The sequence below is a fragment of the Phascolarctos cinereus genome, unplaced genomic scaffold (assembly GCF_003287225.1).
Source record: "Phascolarctos cinereus isolate Bilbo 61053 unplaced genomic scaffold, phaCin_HiC Scaffold_9;HRSCAF=440, whole genome shotgun sequence".
Taxonomy (NCBI): domain Eukaryota; kingdom Metazoa; phylum Chordata; class Mammalia; order Diprotodontia; family Phascolarctidae; genus Phascolarctos; species Phascolarctos cinereus.
The window spans coordinates 206,575,773-206,583,123 of record NW_027556402.1 but is presented as its reverse complement, the minus strand read 5'-3'; the positions used below and the strand labels follow the sequence as shown (position 1 = coordinate 206,583,123).

The 7,351-nt window shown below is 36.4% G+C and overlaps 1 pseudogene; it reads left to right on the top strand.

Moving 5' to 3' along the window:
* The first annotated feature begins 4,039 nt into the window (after positions 1-4,039).
* On the top strand, positions 4,040-6,076 carry LOC110221081 (olfactory receptor 5P80-like; annotated as a pseudogene).
* The last annotated feature ends 1,275 nt before the right edge of the window (positions 6,077-7,351 follow it).

Below are 7,351 nucleotides of genomic sequence, written 5' to 3'. Positions count from 1 at the left end.
TATTTGTAGCTCATTTCAAGGGGGCCTATCTATTCTTCTGATTTCAATTTTATATGGGGCTTTAAAGTATCTCTCTGTTTCTCTGTCTCTGACTCTGTGTCTCTGTCTGTCTGTGTCTCTTTTTAAGACTGACTCCTGATTTGAGTCTTCATGTTTCTGGTCCCTTGTAATACCATATAAAGTCAAAGATTTGGAAGTAAGATATATGCACGGAGCATTATTACAGCAAGTTAATAAATAAAATTCTAAAATCCTACAGGTCATATCGTGTATCCTGAAACATCACTAAAAACAGTATGTACGTGATAGAATATGATAAGAACACCTTCAGTAAAGATCTCTGTGTATACATAGGTACATTTGTTTCACGTATTACTTTTCCCCCACTTCTCAAATTGAGGCTTTAATAGAAGAAATTTCACTGACATATTTGTTGAGTGATACAGTGGAAAGAGAATTGAACTTGAAGTCAAAAGAGGTGGGTTTGAATCCTAAGTCTGAGTCTTACTGGCTGTGATTGTGATAGCAGATAAATTACTGAACCTCAGTAATCCTCATTTACCTCATAGATGAGATAAAAATGTTTTCCTCCAAAAATTGTGGGAGCAAAGTAATATATGGAACTGAAATTGTGGTATTCAGTTATTAGAATTCCCATTACCTGATTATTATGATTGTGTTACCAATATAAATGAGACTTGAGGTTTTAAAAAATACGTTATTGCCTTTCATTCAACTAATATATTGATATGCCCACTGTGCACAGGGCCCTGTCCTAGTTACTGGGGATACAAAAAAATGCAAAAGTCCTTAAACTCAGAGAGCTTACATTCTATTGGAGACAAAGGGATAACATATTTTCACAGACAGGTAAGTACAAATGAGGAGGGATAGAACTTTAGAAACTAAGTTTCCTGTCAGTGGTGACCTAATAGCTGAGAAATGAAGGAAGCTTGAGATTCTAAGCAAAGATGTGGTAGGACATTTCAAGTATGGAAGATGTCTTGTGTAAAGGGACCTAGATAGGGATAGAATTCTGAATCTGGGGAAGAAGCAGTAGACCAGTTGTGCTGGAATATAGAGTACATGTCTGAGAGCAAAGTGAAATAAATCTGAAGAGTGAAGTTGGATTCAGATTGTGCAGGACTCTAAATATCAAGTTGAAGAATTCTTATTTTGTCCTCAAGGCAATTAAGGGTTTGTTCAAGGCTTGCATAAACAAGTGACATGGTCAGCCATGTGCTTTAGGAAGACCATTTTTGTAGGATTTTAGAGGACAATTTAGAGGAAGGAGAGGCTGGACTTCTAATTAAGGGGCTTCAGAGGGGGTGCAAACCTGAGTTACGGTGGTGGCTGTGAATGTATCTAAGAAGAGATGTGATATTTGTGGTTGATACAGCAGTGGCAAGATTTGACAACTGATAAGTTGGGGATAGAAAGATATAGAGAAGAGTAGAGATTAATTTCAAGATCTAAAGGTCAAGAATATGAAAGGAACTAGTGAAAAAATGTAAAGGAGGGAGGTTTAGCAACACTAGATATTAAACTACAGTACAAGGCAGTAATTATCAAAACTATCTGGTTCATATGGCTATGAAATGGAAAGGTAGATCACTAGAATAGAGTAGAAATACAATTTACATCAGCAAATGACTATAGTAACAATGTGTAAAGACTTAAGTGGTGGGGATAAGAATTCATTATTTGTTAAAAATTGTTGGGAAAGCTGGAAGGCAGTCTGGCAGAAATTGGGAATACACCAATATCTTACACCATTTGCCAAGATAAGGTCAAAACGTATACATGATTTAGATATAGAGATATTAAAGAAAACTTGAAGACCGTGGAATATATTACCTATCAAAATTATGGGTTGATGATTGATTTATGAATAAACAAGAGATAGAAAGCAACGTGAGGTATAAAGTGGATAATTTCAATTGCATCAAATGAAAAAGGTTTCTTATAAATAAAACAAATTTAGCCAAGATTTGAAGGGAAACAGAAAGGTGGGAAAAAATTTTATGTACTATTTCTCAGATAAAGGTCTCATATCTCAAATATATAAAGAACTTTATCAGATCTATAACAATATGAGTCATTCTTCAATTGATAAATGATCAAAGGACTATGAACAGGCAGTTTTCTGATGAACAAATCAAAACAATTTATAGACATATGAAAAATGCTTTAAATCATTATTGATTACAACGCAAATTAAAGCAATTTTGAGATGTCATGTTACACCTATCAGATTGGCTAAAATGCTGGAAGAGGAAAGCAACAAATGTTGGAAGGAATGTGGAAAAATTGGGACACTTTCACTATTGGTGGAACTGTGAACTAATCCAACTGTTTTGGGGAACAATCTGGAATTATACACAAAGAATTATAAAACTGAATAAATTATTTAATCCCAAAATACCAGTACTGTTTCCTGAGGTGATTAGGGAAAAAGGAAAAGAACCTGTATGTTCTAAAATATTTACAGTACCTCTCTTTGTGGTGGCAAGGAACTGAACACTGTAGGAAAGCCCAAAGCAAAGACAGTAGGGGATGATATTGAGGAGTTGTGAACTGCAGAAGAAGAAAGAGAAGAGAGTCTGCAGGGACAGCTTTTCTTCTGACAGAAAAGTAGGATGCAAAGTCATCTCTTGATGGGGAAGGGTGAAGTAGGAGGTATTGAAAAATTCACAAACATTTCAAAATAGTTCAGTTTTTAAAGGAAAAATTATACATATGTATATGAATATATGTATATATACAGATGTGTATGTGTATATGTAATTCCAGTTGTACCTCCCTTATGTCTTTTTTTTTCATTTTGAAAAGCAAATGTTGCTGTTCTTTCCCTTCCTCCTTGTCTATCACTACCCACTTAGCTACCTCTCCTGATTCAGTGGAAGCTCTCCATTGTAAGTGATATATATAGTCAAAGAACACAAATCAACAGATACCATTTCTGAGAATGCATGTGTCATTCTGTATCTCTAGTCCATCACCTCTCTGCCAAGATGTGGTAGGTATTATTTTCTCATTATTCTTTTGAAGACATGATTTGTCACTATTTTGGTCCAAGTTCTCAGGTCTTTCAAAGTAGTTTCCTCTCTCATGATTATTATAGTTGTCACATAAGTTGTTCTTCAAGATCTGCTGAGTTCAGTCTGCATCAGTTAATAAAAGCATTTCCATATTGCTCCAAAGCAGTCTTATCGGTCACTTCTTATGGTATATAAAATTACCACTAATGTCCTGTACCATATTTTGCTCAGCTATTCTGCAGTTGAAGGATGCAACAGGTAGACAGGATAGGGTTATAGCAGGGTGAGCAGGTGTTTCCCATTGTTTTATGTAGAAACAGCAAAGGTTCCCATGGGAAATTTCCCATAGTCCCTCAGGCTAGCAATATCTAGTCTAATGAGAGCCCTTTGCAATAATGCCAAGTTCTAGGAGAAAAATACAATGAGAAGATTTAGAATCCAGATGCCCCATTCCTTCTCTTTGTGCTTTTGGTGCACAAGGATCATCTTGGAAACTAGGATTCTCCTCATAATCAACTAGCATGAGATAGATAACATCTTCAGATGTGGAAAGTGCTCCTGTGAGATATCAAGAGTCACAAAGCAGACTCAGTTTCTTTGGAAGGGATTAACAATGGTGGTCAGTTGGCAGAACAGCATTTAAATGTTTGGATGTAGTCTCTGCATATATTGAAGAAAGGTTCCAGTGTTGGGAATTCAACTATCTTCTACACTCTTATGGGTTCTTTCACCTGTTAAAATGGCAAAATTGGTAAATTATAGAGTATTGTTAGTTCATAGGAAAAAATTTGGCAGAAACAATTTTAGTCATCTCTGCTTTGCTTGTGGGCAACCCGCCATGATGCATAGTACTAAAGTATGAGAATGTGATAGTAGAATGAGCATGTAAGAGATGGCCAGTGAATGTGTCCTGAGTACATCAATAGCCATACCCAAAGCTTAATTCTATATTAGATTTCAATCTCCTTTTCTTCTAACAGGCACTCTTTCCAAGACAGATGTCTGGCAACAACTGCACTGTTGTGATAGAATTCATTATTTTGGGGCTAACAGATGATCCAACCCTTTGTGTCATCCTCTTTGTGATATTTCTAGGTGTCTATACTGTCACCTTACTTGGTAACCTTAGCATAATCATATTGATCAGAAAGAGCTCCCAACTTCACACTCCAATGTACCTTTTTCTCAGCCACTTGGCTTTTGTGGATATGGATATTCCTCATCTGTTACACCTATTATGCTCAAGAACTGCCTTGTGGACAAAATCACAATCCCTCTGGAAGGCTGTGTGGCCCAAATGTTCTGTGGAGGCACCTTAGGGACAGCTGAGTGCTTCCTGCTGGCTGCGGTGGCCTATGATCGCTATGTGGCCATCTGTAGCCCCTTACTCTACTTCACCAATATGTCTACTAGGGTCTGCTCTCTGTTAGTCATTACATCCTACCTAGGTGGCTGTGTAAATACTTGGATTGTTACTGGTTGCTTATTGAATCGGTCCTTCTGTGGACCCAATGAGATCAATCACTTTTTCTGTGATTATTCACCACTTTTGAAGCTTTCTTACTCTGAAGACAATCTTGCTGAAATTCTTCCTGCTGCCTCTACTGGGTTAGTGATTGTGATCACAGTGTTAGTTATCCTAATCTCTTATGTATACATCCTTTTCTCTGTCCTGAAGATAAGGTCCACTGAGGGGAGATCCAAAGCTTTCTCAACTTGTACCTCCCACCTCACAGCTGTCTCTCTGTTCTATGGCACCATTACATTCATATATGTGATACCCAAGTCCAGTTACAGTACAGATGAGAATAAAGTGGTGTCTGTTTTCTACATTGTGATGATCCCCATGTTGAACCCCCTGATCTACAGTATAAGAAACAATGAAGTAAAAGGGGCCCTGAGAAAACTCATGAGTAAGAAATATCTTTTTTTCATGAATTCAACTCAATTAATATTATTAAGTACATACTATGTCCCAGTCACTGTGATAGGTTTAGGACACAGAAATGAAAACGTCTTTTTTCATAAAGACCTAATATTTTTATATGTGTGCACATATATATATATATATATATATATATATATATATATATATATATATATACACACACACACACACACACACACACACACACATATATATATATATAATGATTAAGATTAAGTGATACAAATTAATGAGCTTTAAAAATACATATTTTCATTTTGATGCATTAAATTTGTAAATATAAAGGTTTATTGCAAAGGTCTGAAAATACATATGATGTTCTACAAACATGGGCCTCCCACCTCTGCAAAGGAGTATGGAGATGTGTCTTCTCACTGCTCCTTTGGAACCATGATTGGTTTTTGGAATTTTATAACACTCATTATCTATTGATTTTTGGAGGTTTTCCTTTCCATTTGCATTGCTATAGTCACTGTTTGTGCTGTGTTCTTGGTTTTTCTATTATTACTGTGTAACAGATCATGCAAATATTTTCTATTTTTCTGCATTAATCTTGTTTGTTGGTTTTTTTACAACACAATAATTTTCCATTATGTTGTAAGCATTTTGGAAAGATTGTGGAGTAGGTCAGAAATTTCCAGGCTCTTGAGCTTTCCTCCAGAAACAGACAGAAAATTGCCATGAAATGAATGTAGAGCCCAAAAAATATAAAAGGGTGAAACAGCTGTCCTCCTAAGACAACTTGAGAGGACCTCAGAAAAGATAGGAGGTTCTAAGGTTTGGCCTAAGTGAAGTATAGTCACCTCTAGGCTCACTCTGCTGAATAAACTAACAGTAGGCCCTGGAACAACTAGGTCAGGAAGCAGACTAGGCCTCAAGAAATTTCACCTCAGTAGTTTTTGCCTCACAGCCTCAGGAATTTTCACCTTGTGAACTTTTACCTCACAAACTTTCATCTAAGGAACAGCAAATTGTTGAGTATGGGAAGATTGAAGGACTCCCCTTCTCTGGTTGTTTCCAGATGTTAGGCCTAGGAGTGCTGAACAGAAGTGATCCCAGGCTGTGGCTATGGGTGAAGAGGAGTTAGCGCATGCTCAGTGAATGCGGTACCAATACCTTAGAAAACAAAAACGTTTTTAGCACAGCATGGCTGAGGTCCCTAACTATACCTTACAGGAGGAGAGGAGTCCCTGAGGTTGAGCCTCTGGACAGAACTCTGAAAATAACAGTAGAGGAGACCTGAGGCCTAAGACAACATTATCTACAATTCAGGATTAAAACTTGATTATAATAATAAACTGCTAAAAAAAAAACAAAATAAAAATAAAAATAAAAATGAATAAGCAAAGGAAAAAGAACCCAACCATAGATAGCTACTTTGGTGTAAAAGAAGATCTGTGTTCATATTCAAAAGTGTAAAAAGGAACAATTATCTCATAAAAATGGGGTATGAAAGGAAGAACTAATACAGAAGAAGCAGATGGGAGTGGAGGGCTAGTAACATTGGAATCTTACACTCATGTGGGTTGAAGAGGGAGCAACATACACATCTGTAGGAGTGTAGAAGTTTCTGAACTTGTAGAGAGGTCAGATAACTGGGGTACAGGATAGGGGAGGAATTTTAGAAGGGTATATAAGCTAAGATTTAGGAGGATGGGGGGAGAAGGTAAGGAAGGAAATTTTGTAGAGGTATGTAGATTAAATTAGGAAAGTGAGCCGGGAGAAGATAAGGGAGAGGCTCTTAAAGGAGTGGGTAAAATAAGGAATAGGAGGGTAAGGGGAGAAGATAACGTAACAGGGATTGAGCAAAAAGAAAAGCTGAGAAGGAAAACAGTGAGTAAAAATAAAATGGAGGGAAATTCACAAATAGTAATTACAACTTTAAATGTGAATAGGATAAACTTGCCAGTAAAATGGAAATGGATAGCAGAATGGATTAAAAATCAGAATTGAAAAATATGTTTGCAAGAAACACATTTAAGAATAAGAAATACACACAGAGCTAAAATGTAGGGTTGGAGTAGAATATATTATGCTTCAGCTAATGCAAAAAAAGGAAGGGGCAACAAAGAACTTTATCAAATCTGTAAGAATATGAGTCATTCCCCAATGGTCAAAGTATACAAATAGGCAGTTTTCCAATTAAGTGATCAAAACAATTTATAGACATATGAAAAATGCTTTAAATCATTGTTGATTAGAGAAATGCAAATGGAAACAACCTTGAGATATCCGTTTATACCTACTAGATCAGCTAAAATGATTGAAGAGGAAAACAACAAATGTTGCAAGAGGTATGGAAAATTAGGACACTAATACATTGTTGGTGGAATTATGAACTGATCCAACCATTTCGAAGAGC